Below are 15,140 nucleotides of genomic sequence, written 5' to 3'. Positions count from 1 at the left end.
ATAAGTACCCCCACTCCACTCTATCGAAGGCCTTCTCTGCATCCAGCGCCACCACTATCTCAGCCTCCCCCTCAATCGCCGGCATCATGATGACATTCAACAACCTCCGCACATTCGTGTTCAGCTGCCTTCCCTTCACAAATCCTGTCTGGTCCTCGTGTACAGCCCCTGGCACACTGTCCTCTATCCTGGTGGCCAGGATTTTTGCCAGCACCTTGGCATCTACGTTGAGAAGAGATATGGGCCTGTATGAACCACACTGCTGGGGGTCCTTGTCCCTCTTTAAGATTAACGAGATCAGCGCCCGCAACATCGTCGGGGGCAAAGTCCCCCCTTCCCACGCTTCATTAAGTGTCCACACCAGCAAGGGGCCCACTCGGTCCACAAACTTTTTATAAAATTCCACCGGGAACCCATCCGGCCCCGGTGCCTTCCCTGACTACATCTGCCCGATCCCCTTAACTAGCTCCTCCAGCACAATCGGCGCACCCAACCCCTCCACCTTCTCCTCCTGCACCTTCGGGAAAGAAAGCCCGTCGAGGAACCTCTCCATTCCCCTCCTCCCCCGTTGGCTCCGACCGGTACAGTTCCCCATAAAAGTCCTTGAAGACCTCATTCACCTCGACCCCCTTCCGCACCACATTCCCACTCTTGTCTCTCACTCCAGCAATTTCCTTAGCCGCATCCCGCTTGCGGAGCTGATGAGCCAGCATCCTACTCGCCTTTTCACCATGTTCGTACACTGCCCCTTGTGCCTTCCTCCACTGTGCCTCCGCCTTTCTCGTGGTCAGCAAATCAAATTTAGCCTGCGCCTCTCCCCCAACAGTCCCTCCTCTGGTGCCTCTGCGTACCTCCTGTCTACCTCCAGCATCTTTCCCACCAGCCTATCCCTCTCACTCCTCTCGCTCCTCTCCCTGTGTGCCCGGAATGGATATCAGCTCCCCACGAATCACTGCCTTCAGGGCTTCCCAGACCACCCCTACCTGAACCTCCCCCGTATCATTCACCTCAAGGTACCCCTCAATACTAGCACGGACCCTCCTACACACCTCCTCCTCCGCCAACAACCCCACATCCAACCGCCACAACGGGCGCTGGTCCCGCACCTCCCCCATCTCCAACTCCATCCAATGCGGAGCGTGGTCGAAGATTGCAATGGCTGAATACTCGGCCTCCTCCACTCTCGGAATCAGTCCCCTACTCACCACGAAGAAGTCTATCCGAGAGTAGACCCTATGTACGTGGGAGAAGAAAGAGTACTCCCGTGCCCTCGGCCTCACAAACCTCCATGGATCCACCCCACCCATCTGGTCTATAAACCCTCTCAGTACCTTGGCCGCCGCTGGCCTCCTACCCGTCCTAGAGCTGGACCGATCCAGTGAAGGATCCAACACCGTATTGAAGTCCCCCCCCCCCCCCCCCCCCCATGATCAGACCTCCCGCCTCCAGATCCGGGACCCGTCCCAGCATACGCCTCATAAAGCCCACATCGTCCCAATTTGGGGCATACACACTAGCAAGTACCACCTTCTCTCCCTGTAGCCTGCCCCTAACCATAACATACCTACCCCCCTTATCTGCCACCACCTCCGATGCCTCGAACGACACATTTTTCCCCACCAGAATCGCCACTCCCCGGTTCTTCACATCCAACCCAGAGTGGAAAACCTGCCCCACACATCCCTTCCTCAGACGGACCTGGTCCGCCACCTTCAGGTGGGTCTCCTGAAGCATTGCCACATCCGCCTTTAGCCCCTTCAGGTGAGCCAGTACCCTCGACCGCTTCACCGGCCCATTCAACCCTCTCGCATTCCAGGTGGCCAACCGGATCAGAGGGCGTCCCGCCCCCCCCCCCTCCCCCGTCGGCTAGCCATAGCCCGTCGACTGCCCGCCCCAAGCCAGCACCCCCCGCCCGACCCAGTCCCCACAGCGACAACACCTCACCTCTGTCCCCCCCGGCCCCCACCAGCTTCTTCCTGACCCTGCCAGCAGCAACCCGGTATTCCCCTTTCCCTCCCTCCCCCCCCCCTCCCCCCCAGGCTAGGAACCCTCCTAGCCGCGAACCATCCTCCATTGTACTTCCGTGGATCAGCTAACGTCTGCTGACCCCGGAAACTCCCGCCAATAACCCGACCCCTCCCAAAGTTGGATCATCCCCCAATCTATCCCTCCTCCAGGCACCGCTCCAGCGCGGGGAAGAACCAGTTAAGGCCCCGCCTCCCCTGTCATCGTCTCCACCCCCCAGCCCCGCAGCGCGGGAAACCAGAGGAAAGCCCGCGCTTTCGCACTGCCCCACCACACCCTTCTGACGCAGCTCCCAAATACCAGCCCCACTCCATACCCCCAACCCGACATAGGATACAACAAACCCCCCCAACCCTCCCCGCAAGATACAAAACTCAACCAATGCCCCACAGCAAAAAAAAGCAGAACACACCCCCATAAATAACCATATCAAAATTGCAAAAGTACAGAAAAAGAGAACACAGCAACAGTAGAAACCAGCAATAAAGCATTACAACCGACCCCGCAACCCCCAACCCCTAGTTCAAGTCCAGTTTCTCCGTCCGCACGAAGGCCCACGCCTCCTCCGGGGAATCTAAATAATAATGCCGGTCCAAATAAGTTACCCACAGGCGCGCAAGCTGCAACATTCCGAACTTTATCTTCTTCTTGTAAAGCACCTCTTTCGTCCGATTAAACCCGGACCGCCGCTTAGCCACCTCCGCACTCCAATCCTGGTAGATCCGTACTACCCCATTCTCCCACTTGCTGCTCTTCACCTTCTTGGCCCAGCACAGCACACACTCCCGATCACTGAACCGGTGGAACCTCACCAGCACCGCACGCGGGGGTTCGTTCTCCTTGGGCCTCCTGGCCAGTAGTGTGCTCCCTCCAGCTCCAGGGCAGATGGAAAGACCCGGCCCCCACTAGCGAGTTCAGCATCGTGGCCATGTAGGTTGTCAGGTCCGACCCCTCCAGCCCCTCCGCAAGGCCCAAGATCCGCAGATTTTTCCACCTCATGCGGTGATCAAGCTCCTCGAAGCTGTCCTGCCACTTCTTGTGGAGTGCCTCGTGCCCCTCCACCTTACTCACCAGGACCATGGCCTCCTCCTCTCGTTCAGTGGCCTGCGTCTGCAACGCCTTGATGGCAGCACCCTGGGTCATCTGAATCTCCGACAGCCTTCTGTTCGTTTCCTGCAGAGAGCTCAGTACCTCGGCCTTGAAGTCTGTAAAGCAGAGCAGGAGAGCAGCTTGTTGCTCCTGGGCCCACTACTTCCACTCCTCTGGAGCTCCGCCGGCCGCCATCTTGGATCCCTTCCCCCGTTTTTTCTGGGGAGCTGCTGCCGTTTTTTCCCCCTTTTCACTCCGAATTCGAGTCATGAACTGCGGAGAAAGTCAATCAGCTCACCTTCTCCCACCTGGAGACGTCGAAAAATTTCCGTTTTGGGCTCTAAAAAGAGCCGAAAAGTCCGATTGAAATGGGAGCTCCCAAATGTGCGGCTTCCTACGTCATCGCCGCCACCAGACGTCCTCCATGGGTGGTACCATGACCAGTACAGGCTTGGAGGGCCGAAGGCCTGTTCCTGTGCTGTATTGTTCTTTGTTCTTTGAGTCTGTACCGACCCTCTGAAAGAGCACCCTACCCTCCCTTGCCCAATCCCCATAATTCCACCTAACTTGGACATCTTTGGACACTAAGAGCAATTTATCATGGCCAATCTGCTTAAGCTGCATATCTTTGAACTATGGGAGGAAACCGAAGGAAACCCACACAGACAAGGGGAAAAAGTGCAAACTCCACACAGACAGTGACCCGAGGCCGGAATTGAACCCAGGACTCGGGTGCTGTGAGGCAGCAGTGCTAACCGCTGTGCCACCCTAGATCAACAAAAATTACACCAATTTAGGGAAATTAGGGTTTTCTTCCTTGGATTGGGAAGGTGGAGAAGGGGAGATTGGACAAAAAGTGGATTCAATGAGAGTGGTTTACCTCCTTTGTTGTTTGATAGCACATGTTTATTAACTAAATACACATGTAAAGTCTGTTTAGCTGCATTCGGAGGAGATGTAAGTTATTTCCAACTAAAATTATTCATAGATCTCAAATGATAAAGCTGCGGCCACTTGTCATTAGTCAATTATTATTGGACAATAAATGCTACAGTTAACAGAACAGCTTATAGAAAATTTAAACAGCACTCCATAAAAGGAATGGAAGTATTTTGTGGACTTAGAACAAAATAGTTTGTGCCAATACCACGGAGGCAAACAGGATAACATTTTCAGAAGGCAGCATGACAAGTACGAATTAATCTCTACCCAAACATTCAGGTTAGGCAACATTCAGAAAAGTGGGACAAAATACCAAAGAGGTTAATTCCTGTCATAGTTCCCAACCCTGAGAAAAAATGTAAAGCAGTCATAGTTTTAAAAGAATTCCGTCTACATTGGGTGACAAAATATGGTCTTGTCAAGTTTAGGAATAGATTTTTAAAAACTAATTGAAGCTGGATTAACGACTGAGAGTCATTCTTATTCTGTAACAGGCAGCAGTGTGGTGGGTGGTCAAATTCCAGCAGAAATTAGTTGGGTCCAAGTCATCAAAAGACAAATGGGACACAATTCTCTCCAGTAAATGACTGGCTGGCTGTCAAAGGACAGGCGCTGCTGGTACACATGAGGCCTAAAGCGGCGCCTCTTTCCCACCTCCTCCTTGGCCTGTAGGGCAGCCGGCTCTCCATCCTCACCAGCTGGCTCCTTTGGTATTTTGTCCCACTTTTCTGAATGTTGCCTAACCTGAATGTTTGGGTAGAGATTAATTTGTACTTGTCATGCTGCCTTCTGTAAATATTATCCTGTTTGCCTCCTTGGTATTGGCACAAACTATTTGGTTCTAAGTCCACTATGCTGACTTGAAAATGAAATGAAAATGAAAATGAAATGAAAATGAAAATCGCTTATTGTCACGAGTAGGCTTCAATGAAGTTACTGTGAAAAGCCCCTAGTCGCCACATTCCGGCACCTGTTCGGGGAGGCTGGTACGGGAATTGAACCCGCGCTGCTGGCCTGCCTTGGTCTGCTTTAAAAGCCAGCGATTTAGCCCTGTGCTAAACCAGCCCCTTGAGTGGAGACCTGAGGCTAACCTGACCAGACTAACGGACTACCACATGGTGTATGTTCTAGTTGCTGCTCACGAGTTCTGTCTGTCTCAGAGGCTGGATCCCGAGAGAGCGGGAAAACTGGTGCCCTCTGGCTTTATAGTGGTCATGTCCTGTCTGGTGATTGGCTGCTGTGTTCTGTCTGCTCACTGGTCATCCAGTGTGTCAATCACTGCCTGTCTGCACTCCATCATATATCTGGATGTATATAATGACAGCTCCTGCTAGTCCAGCCTCAGTGCATCCCCCGGGGATGAGTAGGGGGACCGTACGGCATATGTGCCAGATCATGGCGGACCTGGAACTGCGGGGGTGTGGGGGAGGACACCGGCTCCCGGTGGCCGTCAGCGTGATGGTCATCCTGACCTTTGTCACCACAGAGTCCTTCCAGGTTCCTGTCCGGGATCTCACAGACCTCGGTGCACAGGTGCATCCTCGCCATCACGGAGGCCCCATATGCCCAACACAATACATCCATTTCAATGTGGACCGAGCTCAGCAGGTTGACTGGGCAACAGGGTTTCACCGCCATCGCCGAGATGACCCAGGTCCAGGGGGTGATTGACGGGATACATGTCCCCCTACAAGAGAGAGTGGCCGTCACAAACTGAAAAGGGTTCCACTCAATGAACGTGCAACTGGTGTGTGACCATCAGCTCTGCATCATTCACGTCTGCGCCCAATACCCGGGCAGTGTGCCCCATACCCGGGCAGTGTCCCCGATACCTGGGCAGTGTGCCCAATACCCAGGCAATGTGCAAGGTGCCTTTATCCTGGCACACTCGACAGCTCCCGACACCTTCAAGTTGCACCCCCGGCAGGGGGTTTGGCTCCTGGGTGACAGGGGTTATCCACTCCAGTCATGGCTGTTGATGCCTATCTGGAGGTCATGGACCAACACCGACACCAGCTACAATGATGCCATATAGCGACCAGGGGCATGATTGAGCGGTGCATCACCATCCTGAAGATGCGGTCCAGTATGATGCTGAGAGGGTCGCCCACATCGTGGTGGCCTGCTGCTTCCTCCACAACATCGCACAGCAGAGGGGGGACGTATTGGAGGAGGGGGAGAGGGGGATGAACACTAGGCCTCATCCGATGAGGAGGATGCGGGGGAGGATAAGGATGGGCAGGACATTGGGCCCTGGCAGGCATGGGAAGCAGGACTATGCGCGCGCCTGGGCCGACGCACACAGGATACTCCTTCCAGGTTCACCGACTGGGGGTCTGGCCGACGGTGGCATGAACATCCCATCCCACCTTAACCCCCCCCCCCCCAATCCCCCACACCCGCTTTTCAGCCACCCTATCCCAGCCCAACCCTAGCACCATTCTGACAGAGCATCGAGGCAGTTGGAATGTTTGTGAACAGTTGTTTATTATGAACAGGTGAACATGTGTCGACATTTTGTGCCCTTGCCCCTAACTCTATCCAGTCAGCTGTCACCCATGCCAACCTAACTGATGTCTAACTTTCTGCTCTTCCGCTCTGTTGAGGTGGTTTCCCAGGCGGAACGTCGGGGTGGAGGTGGCCTGTTGCCATTTCCACCATGTGACCTGGGTCCCCCGGGGCGGCCGCCCTTTGGGTGACTGGGTCTGGTCCAGCCCAGAAGTCTCTCAGGTGGCCTTGGTGACGTGGTGCCACCCTGTTCATCGGATGCGCCAGGGACAGGAGGGGGGGAGCGGAGTCTGAAGTGCTGTGGTGTTCTGGCACCTCCCCTCCGAGGGTCACCGGCACGGTCCCCATCATGTCCTCCTCCCTCAGGGTGCCCAATGGTGCCTGGGTACTCCTTGGGACTGAGGTCCAACAGGAGTTATCCCCTGAGGCATCCTCCCCACCTGGAACTGCCAGTCCTGGAAGCCCACTCTCATCTTGACCAGGGTCTCATTGCTCACGGCAACGGAGGTCAGGGACTGGGTCACCTCCCTCTGTGACTGGCTGAGGTGCACAGCACCTGGGAAACATTCTCGGGTGGTGCCTGGGGCACAGTGCTGGCCACCCTGAGGAGGTTGTGCAGCTTTTTACGGCATTGCTAACTGGTCCCAGCAGTGGGGCCCACGCTGCTCAGGGCCTCTGCCACCTGCGCCGGGGCCCGGTATATGGCAATCGGTGGCAGCCTCCTTCCCGCCCCAGGAGACCCACCTCTCCTGCATGGCGTCCATCAGGGTCTCGAGCTCTGAGTCAGTGAACCAGGGTGCCACTCTTTGTGCTGCTATCTTGTTAGCCGGGATGATTGTGTGTGGGGTGGGGAGCACGATATGTGGCTGCAGCTTGTCAGTAAAACACCAGCGATTCAGTCCCGGCATTGGCACTTAATGGGTGGCCCAGAACACAAAGTGAGATTGAGGGTCCCCCACCCCCACCCCTATGGTCATCATGACCCCCTGCAGACATGGGCAACACCCCAACCCTTAACCCCGGAGGGGCAACCTTTGCCCCCACACCAGCCAGGCATGAGGGTGAACTGGTCCCACTCTCGTCTGCCATCAACGGCATCAGGGCATCCCATCCCCAACCCCCGAATCAGCATACCCCATTAGGGGTCGCTGAGGGGGCCCCGCACCTTTAAGGCTACAGCCCTTTCAGTCCTCCTGCTCACTCGGTCAACCCCCACTCTTCATAACCCCCCCCCACTTAATGCACCCCTTCATGCCTCCCTTTCATGGGCATAGCTCCCTCAGGCCCTACCCCTTGGCCGTGCCATTAGGCACTCAGGCACTGCACCTGGCAACCTGCTGGTGTCAAGTTGGCACTATCCAGGTGCCAGGGACAGTTCCTGGACACTGTCCTGCCCTGTGCCCAACCACCTGGGGGTTCCAACGGCCTCTTGAGCCCCCCCCCCCCCCCAAAACCCGGTGTGGCCACCATGTCTGGTTTTTGTAAACCAGCATTGATTCACACCAGCCTCCCGCTGCTCCAGTGCAGCTCCTGTCTCATTTAAATATGCGGATCTGGATCACGCCCAGCGAGGACGTGATCTGGATCGGGTCGGACACTGTGGGTAGGGAGCATTGCAATCAGCTCGCCACCAGACCAAAACCCATTTTTGGGTCCGTTGCTATTCACCAGGAATAGTAGCATCAGGTGCTGCTGGGAAATCGCACCAATGGTCTTATGTTGGAATTGGCTGAAGGTCTTTGGATTTTTGTAAAATCTGCTGCCTCGCCCTTTTTTTTAAGAAATAAAGAAAACAGCTGAATGAAGACCAGGAGAAAGAGAGAGAATCACCAAATCTGAACCAGCGATTCGCCACACAGCCTCACAGCTGTGATGCTGGAAGAGGGCATTCAAAGACATTCTTTTGGAACAAAAAGGATGATTCATTCAGGCATTGAGTTCATACATCACAACCACAAAAGGAAGAAACTTCTTCCTCTTTGTGGTAATCATCACTGTTGTATAAATTAGGAGAGGTGTGCAAAGGCCCTGTACTACAGGTATGGGGGTAGTCCCTGTCTGCTGGCTCCGCCCAGTAGGCGGAGTATAAATATGTGTGCTCCCCGTACAGCAGCCATTTCGCCAGCTGCTGTAGGAGGCCACACATCTTAGTGTAATAAAGCCTCAGTTGTATTCAACTCTCGTCTTTGTGCAATTGATCGTGCATCAATTTATTACATTAAAGTTTTCAAAAGATGGACCTCCGCACCAAGCCGGATCGCCTGCAGCTGGATCCTCAATCAAGCAACGCCAAAAAGGACTTTGAACATTGGCTAGCTTGTTTCGAAGCTTACATCAGGTCTGCACCAGACCCAATTCCAGAAGCTCAGAAGATCCAGATCCTCTACACGCGGCTGAGCTCCAGCGTTTTTCCGCTTATCCAGGACCCACCGACCTATGATGAAGCCATGGCGCTACTGAAAGAGAATTACGCCCAGCGGACGAACACGCTCTTCGCCAGCCACATACTCTCTACTCGTAGTCAGCTCCCTGGTGAGTCCGTAGAAGATTTCTGGCGTGCTTTAATTCCCCTGGTCAGAGACTGTGACTATCAGGCTGCCACAGCCACGGAACATTCCAACCTCCTCATGCGGGAGCTTTCGATACGGGAATAGGGTCAGACACATCCACCACCACTTTTAGAGGGGGCCACGCTCAACCTCGCAGAAAGCAAAAAGCTGGCGCTATCGATGACAATCGCCTCGCGCAATATCCAGGCCTACACCCCCGGCCGCGCGGCCCACTCCTCCTACTCATTGTGGACTCCGTGAACTGCCGCCCCACTGGGGACCCCATTCAGCCAATCCTACGCCTGTGCCAGGCGCAAGCCAGCCAACCCCAGGGTCCCCAGATGTTACTTCTGTGGGCAGCAAAAACACCCCCGCCAACGCTGCCCGGCCCGCAGCGCCCTTTGCCAGGCCTCCGACAAGAAGGGGCACTTCACCGCGGTGTGCCAGGCCTGCTCAGTCTCCGCTATCGCCCCGACTCCACCCGCGTATGGACAGTGGGCGCCACCATCTTCCCCTCCTCGGACCACGCGCAGCCAGTGGACGCCACCATCTTCCCCTCCTCGGACCACGCGCAGCCAGTGGACGCCACCATCTTCCCCTCCTCGGACCACGTGCGGCCCATTGGCGCCACCATCTTGTCCACCTCACGGCACATGGGCACCACCATTGTACCAGGGCCCGTGCCCCCCGGGCACCCCATTGTCCGAGACCAGCGACGACCAGCCGCGACTCGCCTCGGTCACGATTGACCAGTCTCACCCGCACAATCTAGCCACCGCCTCGACAAGCGTGAGGATCGATGGGCACGAGACCTCTTGTCTGCTGGACTCCGGGAGCACCGAAAGCTTCATCCATCCCGATACGGTAAGGCGCTGCTCCCTCATGGTCCACCCCACCAATTAGAGAATCTCCCTGGCCTCCGGGTCCCACTCCGTGGCGATCCGGGGGTACTGTATAGCCACGCTCACGGTCCGGAGCGTAGCCCCTGGAGAGCCCAAGTGGTAGTGGTGTAAACTGGGGAGAAACACAGAATGGTCGTGGACTACAGCCAGACCATCAATTGGTACACGCAGCTCGACGTGTACCCCCTCCCACGCATATCTGATACGGTCAATCAGACTGCACAGTACCGGGTCTTCTCAACTGTAAACCTAAAATCCGCCTACCACCAGCTCCCCATCCGTAAGGCGGACCGCCCATACACTGCCTTTGAGGCCGATGGCCGCCTCTACCATTTCCTTAGGGTTCCCTTTGGCGTCACCAATGAGGTCTCAGTTTTCCAAAGGCAGATGGACCGAATGGTCGACCGGTACAGGCTGCGGGCCACTTTCCCGTACCTAAACAATGTCACCATCAGCGGCCACGATCAGCAGGACCACGATGCCAACCTTGCCAAATTTCTCCACACCACCACTCTCCTAAACTTCACCTACAACAAGGAGAAGTGCGTGTTCAGCACAAACCGCTTAGCCATCCTCGGCTACGAAAAAATGAAATGAAAATGAAAATCGCTTATTGTCACGAGTAGGCTTCAATGAAGTTACTGTGAGAAGCCCCTAGTCGCCACATTCCGGCTAAACCAGCCCCTATGTGGCCCAGGACGGAGTTCTGGGGCCCGACCCTGACCGCATGCGCCCCCTCATGGAACTCCCCCTCCCCCACTGCCCCAAGGCCCTCAAACGCTGCCTGGGGTTCTTTTCTTACTATGCCCAGTGGGTCCCAAACTATGCGGACAAGGCCCGCCCACTCATTCAGTCTACTCTGACAACAGGCCTTCAGCCGTATTAAGGCCGACATCGCCAAGGCCGTGATGCACGCGGTCGAAGAGATGTTACCCTTTCAAGTGGAGAGCGATGCGTCAGACGTTGCTCTGGCCGCCACCCTCAACCTGACAGGCAGGCCTGTGGCATTCTTTTCACGAACCCTTCATGCCTCTGAAATTTGACACTCCTCCGTCGAAAAAGAGGCCCAGGCCATTGTTGAAGCTGTGCGGCATTGGAGGCATTACCTGGCTGGCAGGAAATTCACTCTCCTGACTGACCAACGGTCGGTAGCCTTCATGTTTAACAACACACAGCGGGGCAAGATCAAAAACGATAAAATCTTGCGGTGGAGGATCGAGCTCTCCACCTATAACTACGAGATCTTGTATCGCCCCGGTAAGCTCAACGGGCCCCCGATGCCCTATCCCGATTGGGAGGGGAACAGAGACCGAACAGGAATCCCAATGTTGAATGTCAGGATCCCTATTTGAATACAGTTACATATAATAATCAGGCCATCACGCCTGATAGTCGATCTCACCCACCGTCCAGATTGTCCAGTCACCTCATTGTGCTCAAATCACAACAGGTGCCGCACACCGTGCACCTGGCAAGCAGAACCCGTCGTGGGCATGCACGCGAGTAATCGTCCATGGGGGGTGAAGAATGAGGGTCAATCCTGGCCTGTACTGTGGCATGAACTTCATGAGTGTTATAAAAACATTGGGCGCGATTCTCCAGAAAGGTTTCTAAGTGTGGTAGCGAGCGGGAATTGCCATGAGCTTCCCGGTGCCTCGGCCCAGCGAAGCCGGCCACACTATTCAACATTCATTGGTCCACTCAATGAGGCCTCATAGGCTTCACGCTGCCTCATATTCCACTCCTCTGATGAGATCACATCTCACAGCCAACACCCGGAACAGAGCAACACAGCTGTGCATGTGCTGCCAACATGTGCGTGGGGCCCTCTGGCCTCGGATCCCCAAGGGGACGCCCGTCAGGGGCATCGAAGGCCACGGGATGATATAGGCAGCTGGCTGCCTCCACTTCTGATGCGCATCCTGGGAATACACCTAGATGTAATGGTAGAGCCAGGAAGGCCAAGCATTCCGAGGATCACTGAGGTCACTGGGGGAGAGGGGGTGGGTGGGGGTATGCGTTGGGAGGTGGGGGAATTGTGGGGTGTTTGTAGAGAGGGGAGGGAGGGTGGGGATAGTGGGGCGGCACCATTGGCAAATTAGGCACGGGCCACCAATTCCCTGGGGAGGGGGTGGCTAGCAGGAAGGCAGCGTAGAGCACCGGCCTCTCCAGTACCGCCCGGAAAATTGCCGGGTCCATGGCCACGTATGCGCATGGCGGCAGCCCTCGCGAAACCGGCCCACAAAATAGTCCCCCCCTTCAGCAGGCTCGCACGTCCCAGACTCACTCACCACAGTGCCCCCAGCCCCGAATATGTCCCCCACTGCACGGGGCGGCTTTCCCTGACTGTGGTGCCGCTGGACTGAGTCCAAAATATTACTAGCTAGCTTGCACTCATATTTCATCCTCTCCCTCCTTATTGCTTTTTTAGTTGTCCTCTGCTCGCTTTTAAATGATTCCCAATCCTGTGGCCTCTCACTAATTCTCGCCACTTTGTCTGCTTTTCCGTTTGCTTTTATGCTGTCCTGGGCGTCCCTGATCAGCCACGGATGCTTTGTCCTCCCCTTAGCATGTTTCCTCCTCCTTGGGGTGAATTTCTGCTGTGCCTCCCGAATAACCCCAAAAACCCCTGCCATTGCTGTTCCACTGCCTTCCCTGCTCGGCTCCTTCTCCAATCAACTCTGGCCAGCTCCTCCCTCATATCTTTGTAGTTACCCTTATTTAATTGTGATACCATTACATCTGATTGCAGCTTTTCCTTTTCAAACTGCAGGGTAAATTCTATCACATTGTGGTCATTGCTCACTAAGGGTTCCTTCACCTTAAGTTCCCTAATCAATAAAGAAGATCATCAACCTGGCATTAAAATGTTTTGCCTGCGTACGAGAAAAATGACTGACATCAACAACCAGCTAACCTTATTTTTCTAAGTGTTTATTTTGCGCGCGTTCTGAGTAATTAAACAATCACTTGTATGAAAGATGAGAATATTGAGTTCAGGTCTCAATAAGGTTACTATTTATATGCACTTGGATTATCTACAAATACAAGAGCAGCAGGGGTCAGGTCCTATAAAATTAAGCTGCTCAGGTCACTGAACCAAAGAGGGTGTCCAATAACCCTTCACATTTCCCGCAGTCAGGCAAAGCAAGCAAGAATTAGTGGTGGACCTATGTTTATGGTAACAAAGCAAACTTTGGCCTTAGTTGGATTGATATGTCAAACTTTTTCTTGTGCTATGCAATACAAACTGCACAGGCTGGATATTTAAATCTCTTGTAACATTGCTTCAAAATCCATAACAAGTTTACAAAGCAATACAAATGTCAAAGCAGGAAAGCACCAATAGCAGGTGTACTGAAATTAAGGTGATAAATACATTTGACCTTTCATTCCTGGTAAGTTCAAGACCTACTAAGTGCAACAACCAGGAACTTGTACGTGGAGAATACGTAGGGCAAACTCCAAAGCTAACAGTGAGCAGATATACACATCAGCTCTGAAGGCAAAGATCACAATTCAGGAACATTTCACCTTTTTGCAAATTATCCAAATTGCCAGCTGCTCAAACCTACAAAATAAAAAACGTGACTTGCCAAATATTTTATTCAAGTTTATTGGTATTAAAGTTAAGTAAAGCCCTTCATGGATATGATCCACTTTATGAGGAAAATTGAAAATGCAGTTCAAGCTTCGCCTCCTATCAAATCTCTGCAAATGGGTACATTTGAATCTTTTGTCAGAACTGGAGGAAAATATGATAATGTCATTGAGTTGCTGCTGGAGCTACGTTATTCAGTTTCAGAATGCTGAGATACATTTAATTTTATAGCACATCGCAATGAGTTTTTGCAGTGACAATATTACATTTCAGAAGGGACAGGAATGCCCACCTCAAGGTCTCGGCACAATTCAGTTACTGCTCCACGGCAGAATGAAGGTATGCTGCATTGTTTAGACATGTCTTTCTTTGAATGATAGGTTGAGCCGTGGTTCTGGTCATTTTGGCTGGTTTCAGAGCAAAGTAAATATTTCACGGCCAGGATTCCTTCTTCAACTACTAAAATATGCTTGTAACAGCACGAGATTTCCGAAAACCAAGTATTTACAGCACAGAAACAGGCCATTTGGTCTGGTCAGTATCGATATAAATACTCCACAAGCTTCCCCTTTTCTTCATTTAACTCCATCAACATAAATGGATAATGAAAATAAATCTTAACTTTTAACTTTTTCAATTAAACCCCTCTTCCTCCTCCTCACCGCCAGCTTCAGCTTTTAAGGAGTGGGGAAAGAGTATTCCATGTTTATACTATTCTCCATGTGGGACAAGTGTTTCCTAACATTGAGATTATTCACCTTGTTCTGAGTTCCAAAGCAGAGGAAATTCACCTCATCGATCCTATCAAGTCCTTTGATCATCTTGAACAATCCAATTAGTAGCTTTGAATTAACTATATAACCCTAGGTCAATTAAAATAGCCCAAATGTTTCTCTATTATAGTTTGATATTTCTGACAAAGTCAATTTCACAAAGACAGGGAGCTGTTACTTTGCCACACTTACCTTGCAATACGCAGGCTTCTCTATTTAAGTAGCTCTCGGGATCTAGTCTTTCCTTTTTATCGTAGTTAAATTTATTTTTCTCTTTGACAGTAAGAACCAGGATTCCTTTGCGCTTTGCCCCACACTGTACAGCAGTTACAGAACAGGAAAGTAGCACAGAGAGACTTGAAACAGTTCAACAGCAAAGCAGATCAAAAGTCACACCCATTATCTCAGCAGCATCTATATATATAGCACTTTAGAATAAATTATGCAATGCAGTTGGTAAGCTTTTGTTATCATAGGTTAAAGCTTCTTACCAACACTGGCTATACAAAAGGTCAGGGAAGGATCAATTAAATATTATGACAGCTCTCCCAGTTCCATTGCAAACTGTGGGTTTTCTCTGTAGTTTGTCACAGCATTTACTGTCTAATTTATCACTAGGAATTTGAGTTTGTCAAATCAGAAGTCAAGGGCTTTGTATGCAGCATGTAACCAAGGACATAAATATCTGCTTTTGCATTTATACACTCGTGCTTTGTAACAGTAGATGAAGAAACTTTTAATACCGCAATAT

At 52.6% G+C, this 15,140-nt stretch overlaps 1 protein-coding gene across 2 annotated transcripts in view; it reads right to left on the bottom strand.

Moving 5' to 3' along the window:
* The window catches only part of si:zfos-943e10.1 (GRAM domain-containing protein 2B), a 122,097-nt gene extending 107,320 nt beyond the window's left edge, over positions 1–14,777 (bottom strand). The window contains exon 1 of one of the 2 annotated variants that reach the window (XM_038778307.1): positions 14,582–14,777. The gene's annotated coding sequence lies outside the window, so the exon portion shown is untranslated. The remainder of the gene's footprint in view (positions 1–14,581) is intronic. The other variant, XM_038778308.1, reaches the window with a different exon arrangement.
* Between the last annotated feature and the right edge of the window lie 363 nt (positions 14,778–15,140).

This window comes from Scyliorhinus canicula, chromosome 18 (genome assembly GCF_902713615.1).
Source record: "Scyliorhinus canicula chromosome 18, sScyCan1.1, whole genome shotgun sequence".
NCBI lineage: Eukaryota > Metazoa > Chordata > Chondrichthyes > Carcharhiniformes > Scyliorhinidae > Scyliorhinus > Scyliorhinus canicula.
The sequence above is the reverse complement of the archived record's forward strand: the minus strand, read 5'-3'. Positions and strand labels throughout refer to the sequence as shown.